Source organism: Haemaphysalis longicornis, unplaced genomic scaffold, assembly GCF_048455015.1.
Source record: "Haemaphysalis longicornis isolate Haplotype H1 unplaced genomic scaffold, Haemaphysalis longicornis Haplotype H1 scaffold_1, whole genome shotgun sequence".
NCBI classification, from domain to species: domain Eukaryota; kingdom Metazoa; phylum Arthropoda; class Arachnida; order Ixodida; family Ixodidae; genus Haemaphysalis; species Haemaphysalis longicornis.
In genome coordinates this window covers 165,170,357-165,178,370 of record NW_027526203.1, presented here as the reverse complement: position 1 = coordinate 165,178,370, position 8,014 = coordinate 165,170,357, and the positions used below count along the sequence as shown (strand labels likewise).

Here is an 8,014-nt window from a genome sequence, read left to right as displayed (position 1 = left end):
TATTGGGCTGATACCTAGATAGTCGGCTTCACTTCTGAACGTGAGTGCATTGCTTGGAAGACATCATTCAGGCGCAATATACACCGACTTGTATTAAAATATGAAGGCACTAGGATCTTTTCTTATATCTCTATGAGGGCTTTTCGGTCAGCCAACCAGACCACAGGGACCGGCATTAGTTTTCTGACAGGACGCCATCGGTCCCACTAAGAAAGCTTTCGCTTTAAAAGAAATTCAGTGTCCTTCCTCCCTGTGAAGACGGTTGACTGCGAAGCTGTGGTTGCAGAGCCTCAACGTGAGCGACAATACGCTTTTTCCTGGGCGCAGTCCAAGAGTGCACAAAACAAAGCATGTTTGTTTGCAGTTTGCGATTGAGCAAACTTCCTAGTCTGAATTAAACTTGGACTAAACCTGAATTAAACTTGGACGGACTAGAGTTTCATTCTGACGGACAAACATGGGGCTGTCCGTTTCCCTCCCGTAGAAGCCTTTGTATTGACAGGAGAGGGGAATTCCTTAATATTTACAACTTCACTGTGTAGTGTTTAATTTTGAAACATAAATGAACTTTCGCGTAATAGTAGAGACGTCTTAGCGGCTAATTTTCGTATAATTGAGTCGAGGATAGTTTCAATGAAACGGGAGTTATAGCCGTTTTCTGTAATCATACTCCCTCCGTCGTTGGAGATGCTTCACTGTGCAAGAGACAATGTGGACTACCCAGCTGGGTCATTCCGTGCCAAACGTCCCAGCCGTAAAATCAACCATCACGGATTAGCTCAGTAAAAATGGTGGGTCATCCTCGCATGGCCCACAATGCTCCCTGAAAGTGTTTTTGTACAAAAAAAATTTGTTCTTTTTCTAGCGGCCCTTTTAGCTCCAGAGAGAGAGAGAGGAATTTTATTGAAATGAAGAAACACAGAAAGGTCGGCCTGATGGTAGTATATCTGGCCAGCTATTCTGTATGTGGGAAGGGAAAGGGGAGGAAAGAGTGTGGATAGAGGACGAGAGAGATGAAGATGGCGGAGGGTTTAAGGCAAGCTTACGTCTCTGAAGAAATTCATGAAAAAGTAACTTCTCTTATAATGGCCATCATTTTTGTGAACATTATGTTGAGGTCCTGGGCTGCTTTTTGCCGCATTTTTAAAATATTTTTGCTTTTCTTTGCTGTGATTACGCCATTCAGAAAATACAAGATGTCGAACGTTTTCAAACATTTTTAGCAAATATCAGCACATTCTCTCAGCCAACGAAGCACTTGTGCCTGTATCTCAGCATTGTAGACAATTGGTAAAAAACTATATTTACAGTGAAAAAAGGTGAAATGTGCGAGAAAACGTTTGTCAAATTTGGAAAAATCTCCTTTCCGGCCCATATTCACCTTGAAATTGCGCATTGTTGTGCTCGTAGTAAAAATATCAAACACAGCGACACTACTTCACCCCGTTGTTCCACAGAGCTTCTTCCCTGCACGGCATGCGCCTGCCTGCATGAAAGACTCGCGAGTCAGCAGGTTCGCGCTTCAAGAATACCTTTCCCCGCAGTGGTATTTGTAGCGTCAGTACAGGAAAAAGGAATAATTCGCGTGTTGGTGAGAAACGTACAACGTGGAGCTAGCGGTGGTGCGCCCATTCCACGAGTACATGTAACTCAACGGCTGGACATCAGATGTGCATTTAAAACATCGGGTTATACAATTCCCTCTAACGCATACAAATAAATCCGTTTAGCTCGATTACTAAGCCGCTGTTTATTTCGCAGTTTCGGCATACTTAAAAGATACCACGTATAACATACCCTGCTTCTTTAAATGCACGTCCATGTGCAGCCTGCCGTTGAGTTACCCGTACGCAGGGAATGGGCGCACCACCGCTTGCTCCACGTTGTACTTTCCACACTAACACGCGAATTATTCCTCTTTCCTGTACTGACACTACGAAATACCATTGCGGGGAAAAGTATTCTTGTAGCGCGAACCCGCTATCTCGCGTGTCTTTCATGCAGGCAGGCGTATGCCGTGCAGAGAAGACGCTCTGTGGAACAACGGGGTGAAGTAGTGTCGCTGTACAAATTGAAAAATTATTTTCTCTGCTAAAACAAAAACTGTTCTGATTAAACTTTCTGAAATAAACTGCGATCGTTTGTACTAGTGAATGGCTTGTATTTGAAATTTTTACTACGAGCACAACAATGCGCAATTTCAAGGTGAATATGGCCAAGAAAGGAGATTTTTCCAAGTTTGACAAACGTTTTCTCGCACATTTCACCTTTTTTCACTGTAAATATAGTTTTTTACCAATTGTCTACAATGCTGAGATACAGGCACAAGTGCTTCGTTGGCTGAGAGAATGTGCTCGTATTTGCTAAAAATGTTTGAAAATGCTCGACATCGTGTATTTTCTGAATGGCGTAATCCCAGCAAAGAAAACAAAAAATATTTTAAAAATGCGGAAAAAAGCAGCCCAGGACCTCAACATCATGTTCACAAAAAATGGTGGCCATTATAAGAGAAGTTACTTTTTTATGATTTTTTTCACAGACGTAAGTTTGTTTTAAACCCTGGAGGTAAAAGGGCCGCTAGAAAAAGAACAAAATTTTTTTGGACAAAAACACTTTCAGGAAGCATTGTGGGCCATGCGAGGATGACTCACAATTTTTACTGAGCAAATCCGTGATGGTCGATTTTACGGCTGGGTCGTTTGGCATGGAATGACCCAGCTTTCAAGTAAAGGCCAATTAAAGTCGCCTTCGCCTCTAAGCACAATTTCATTGCTGGGAAGACATCGTGTTCAGGGGCAATATAAGCGTGTTATATCAAAACGTTAAGGCCATAGGATGCTTTTATTAGTTTTTATGATTTTTTCTTACAATGAAGGTGTGGCGCAGTTTTACGATTACGCGAATTTGAGTGGGCGCCGCAATACATGACGCTACACTCGCGTGGTATCCTTGTCTACATCGCCCTGTAGTCGGAGATCATCTGGTGTATCCTAGCCATAGACAGCTTCGCTGTAAAAATGAATATGACAGGCGAAGGGGGGGGGGGGGGGGGGTATGTGCTTGGAAGCAGTTCGCACAGGGGGCCGAATGAGGTAAGGCCGGCCCTGGCGTTCGAGTAGCCCGGATACAGTCGGGCACAAACTCAACACGAATGATGACATAATGCATGGTTCGGGATGCGGCCGCGCCTCGTCGTGTGGTAGGTTTTTCGGAGTGGAGTCATTCTGCAACTTTAAGGGGGCACACTTAAAAATGGTGTAACTCTGTTTCTTGTCTAATTCAGATCTCTGCGTTTGAGCGAGAGCTCCGCCGCAGCCGTCTGCTAGACCAGCGTTCATCATGGCGAACAGTGTAATCTAACCGGCTGGATTTCGCCGTATCGACTGTTCCGAATGTTTTTATTGGCTCGAATAAAGAAAAGGGCGTCAAACTTTACGACAGCAAGCACGTTTTCGACATGTACGAGGAACGCGACGGAGCACACTGCAACGTTGTCAAGGGTCGCTGCATAAGACAAGCAAGCATGAACAAGGAGGCTTACGCCGTCACAACTCACGTGTGTAACCATTATTATTTCACTTCAGCACTGTCTTTTTGTAAATTAGCAAAAGTACACGCGACCGATCGACGCAAGAGGCCCATCCATCTTCGTCTAGCGAGTACGAACGGTTCCTATCTGCGTCTTTGTACGTGGGAAACAGCGCACGTTTTCTTCATACAGAAAGAGCGTGCTTTTGTTCTATTAAAGCCGGCTTAACGAATTGAACTTTTAGCTGAACGATATGCTCAATGAGAAAGTTGTTTACTTCGCGCGGACGTCACCTTGAGAGTCCCGACTACCGTGTTTTTTGGCCGCCCCCCATTTTACGGTACACCGCAGGGCTGAAGTTTCTCGCCGCTTACAGGTGTAAGCGTTGAACTTTCGCTGTCAATATAAAAATGCTGAAACAGCCTCTTTTAACAGCCCTGGTCCTTACCTTTCGTGCTGCTTATTTTTTTGTCATGCTTCACCAACGTGCGCAATCCTCCACGTTACGATATACCGTAAATAGAAACCTGGACGCAAAGCGCCTGCCAGCCAACCACCCCGAGGGGGGAAAAAAGTAGATGTGTGCGAATATACGAAACTTCGAATACTTCTCGAATAGTATTGGCTATTCGATTCGCAGCGCAAATTTATCGTTCGAAATATTTGAAGTCGGAGTAATAAAAATAGATCTGAAGCCCGTACATGCCAATTCATGGTTCACTGCACGACATGACCTTTTGGGTTGGCTTTTTTTGCACCATGCCTGAACTCTGCGAAAACACCCTACACGTGTGAGGATTGCATGCAACAAGTGTATTCGAACCATGGACGTAACCAGGCGTGGTGTTTCGGTTTCAGAACACCCTACGAAATTTTCTCAGCCCTGTTTGTCCCCCTCCCTCTCCTCTCGGCATTTTCTTTACTCCCATGCTATTTACACACCGCATAGATATATTAAAATGAACAAAAAATAGGAACAGTGCTGGTTCGTTGTTTGTGTGCGGTAGGGCTGTGATTACTCTTCATTCAGCGCACTGCACAAGAACGTAACAAATCGCGCTCACCAAACGCGATACTGACAAGTACTCTACCCGGATGCTCGGTTTTCTTTTCCCAAATCATTGGCACCGGTGACTTGGCTGGCGGGCGCTGTCGCTAGTAAGCAAAAGTTCGTGCAGCTAGTCAATAAATACGGTGGCTTTCAGCGAGTGGTAGAAAACCGCGACGACTCGAAGAAAAATAAGTCTCCGCAGTAGACAGAAAAGGAGATAACATTGACGCTCGTAGTCGCCAACCAAATGTACGCTCATTCTATCAGCTGGGAATGGCTTACGTGTTTCCCAGACAGCAAAATAATTAGCTGATAAGAAGTAATAGAGGAAACGGACTGAACTTTGATAACGGGAGTCTCTGTCTTCAGCGATCAGAGGCCTTTTGCGGTATAGGCCGGCGGGAAAATTGTAGGTGCATGTGACAGCGATCTTGGATCCGTCGATGGTTTACCGCCAACGAAGTCGGCACTGCATATTCTTGTCCACTTCGACGGCTGCCATTCAGTTCCAGCGGAACTAGGCAAAAACGAAATTACAGTCGTCTTCCTCACACGGACATAGTCTGACGAAAATGTCGACAGCCACTTCACGCTGCGCGCACGCAGCGTATCCAATGCGTTCGCTGGTCCTGAAGGCATAGCTGTGTTGAAAACCAAAAAAAACTTCGTTCCCGGCGAGCAATTAGCGCAAGAATGTGCACAGTTCACGACGCTAAAGTTCGCATGCGACACGACGAAGGCACCGTATTTCTGTGGATATCTCAGGGACATGTCTGCTCGGCTGCCCACCGCGTAGTGTCGAAAGCACCCACGAGGGCGGCGCCAATGTAATGTTGCACGCTCGCTAGATGTGCAAACGGCGCAAGGTATCTGAATTTCGTTCGATCCAACTTGTCTTCAATCATGCGATGACACAAATGACAGGTAACAGTAGTTGTGCTTTCTGTCCGCGTGATGGCTGATAATCAGCGAACTACGGCAGTGCTGTCAGTCTTTGACACAAACTTGTTGCATTAGATACAGATTTTTCAAAAGCGGGTAGACCCAGAACACGGGTAGACCCAGAACACGAGTAGAACCAAAACACGGGTGGACCCAGCAAATGACAGCCCATTCAACTCAGCAGACTACAGCGTCACGTACATGGGGCACAGTGGGCTAGCTATGCCGCTTCATAGTTTCGTTTTCCGCAAAAAAAGCATGCAAGTCGCTCACATAGAGACTGTGTCCATTCGTCTCCTTGAGTTTCGTTCATTTTTATTTTGTGCAACATTTCTCTACATACGGAACTGTACAGGAGCGCTCCATGCGGATTTCCGGTTTTTCGGCTTCATTCAGCGTCTCCCATGAGCGCCTCCCATGGAGGCAAGAATACTCCCATGGCGCCTCCAATTACAAATGCTTCTTCCACTCAGGTGCCTCGCCTTTCGCCACTATGAAAATATTAAAGTGCACCGTATACGGTGCACTTTAATATTTTTATAGTTCAGGAGTTGAAATAAAGAAACATGACGCGTTTCTGAAAAAGGCAGCCCGCGTGAATTTCCGTAACCTTCCAGTCTTATCTGAACGCACGCATGGCCCCTGCCTAGTCTCAATTACTACAGCCGGAAAGGGTACTTTGCCAGAGAGAGAGAGAGAGAGAGAGAGAGAGAGAGAGAGAGAGAGCCACGCACTGTAACTTCCCCCCTTTTCACGGGGTGGCGCGGGCCGCCCGCTTAATCGCTTAATTTTGCTCACGTGGGCGTCGGGTGAAGATTACATCTTGGCTTCCTTTTTTCTGCGGGTACGTACGAAAATAATAATTGCGTATGAAAATAATAATTAGAAGAAAAGAAGTGCGGATAATCAGCGGAGTGTAAACTTATCCGGGACGATTCGGCAGCACAAGAGCGCGGAGCGCGCGGCGGTGCGCCTATCTATTCCCGGATATCGCGCTAACCTGACGCACGCGCTAACCGAGGTCAACCAGCGTGCGGGCACCGTACTTTCGTGGCAACTGCACCATTCCCTGACAGAATGGCGTCGGCCGTGTTCGGCCAATCACCTGTTCCCGTATACGTGTTAGATGGTGGTGTCGGTTCCGAGCTGTGCAAGCGGGACTTGATTTTGCCGAGCGATAAGCTCTGGAGTGCCAGCGTACTGAACAGTAATGTTTCTGCGCTCGTGGAGGTCCACAGGGACTTCATAAGCAGCGGCGCAGACGTTATCGTGACCTGCAGTTACCAAGCTAATGTCGACAACCTCCAGAAGTACCTGCACATCGGCCCCACCGCGGCGGAGAAGCTCATCGCTCGCAGCTGCGAGGCCGCCATGAAAGCGCGCGAGGAGTGCGCTACGCCCGGCGTGCGTGTGGCTGGCTCCGTCGGATCCTACGGCGCTGCGCTGTCGGACTTCCCCGAGTACTCGGGTGCGTACGCCGACGTCGTGAGCGTCGAAGAATTCATCGACTGGCACCGACCCCGAGTTCGCTGTTTGGTCACAGCCGGCTGCGACCTGCTCGCCTTCTAGACCATACCGGCGGCCCGAGAAGGGATGGGATTGGTTCGTCTCCTGCGCGAGTTTCCCGGCACCAAGGCGTGGCTGAGTTTCACCACTTCGCGAGACGCCCCGGATTGCACGGCCAAGGGAGAACCCATCGCTGCTGCCATGCGCGACTGTCAGCGGTCCGACTCTTCTGGACAGATTTGCGCCGTTGGCGTGAACTGCTGCCCTCCCGACTCCGTGCAGGCCATATTCGAGAAGACCGGGCCTCTTCCCGTTCCCTTCGTTGCCTATCCAAACAGCGGCGAAGTTTTCTCCTCCAAGTTCGGCTGGGGGCCTGGCCCTGAGCCGTGCCGGCCCCTTGCTGGCTACGTCGCCGAATGGATGAAGCTCAACGTCGCGCTCATCGGCGGCTGTTGCAGAACCGGACCGGACGACATCAGAGGCATCGCTGAAGTCATCAAGCGGGGTGCAGCCCAGAACTTTTAGCATTCCCTTTCATAAGGAAGTTCTAGTTTGCTTCACGAAGCCTGATGCATCATAACTGTGGTTTGTGTCGTGCAGTGCCGTTACAACGAGCTCACTGTTTTTATCACCAAGAATGGTGTAGCGGAGTTCTGAATAAGTTCCGCAGTATATCATTGCGACTGAGTTAAGTCCGCTTTATCGAGGCTCATTTTCATGTGTATCTCTTTTATTACGTGGTCCGTTGCGAGGAGCAACTGTTGTGTAATCCTCAATAAACGCCCTACATTCCTTTAGGGACCGGGCGGCCGTTGTATGGCACCACCGTCGCTTCAGCGAACAGCGCCGCCCGTGGCGAACCGCTCGTCAGTGGAATGCGGGTGGCGGTCAGCGCAGCGTAACTGTGCATGGCTTTCCGTCGTTTTTCTGCAGTGCGGCTTGCAAAGCGTACGTAACCCCACGTGCATTTTTCAGATCGGTAAATC

At 48.2% G+C, this 8,014-nt stretch overlaps 1 pseudogene; it reads left to right on the top strand.

Annotated features, from left to right (window-relative positions):
* Positions 1-6,599: 6,599 nt before the first annotated feature.
* On the top strand, positions 6,600-7,553 carry LOC144155563 (homocysteine S-methyltransferase YbgG-like; annotated as a pseudogene).
* Positions 7,554-8,014: the final 461 nt, after the last annotated feature.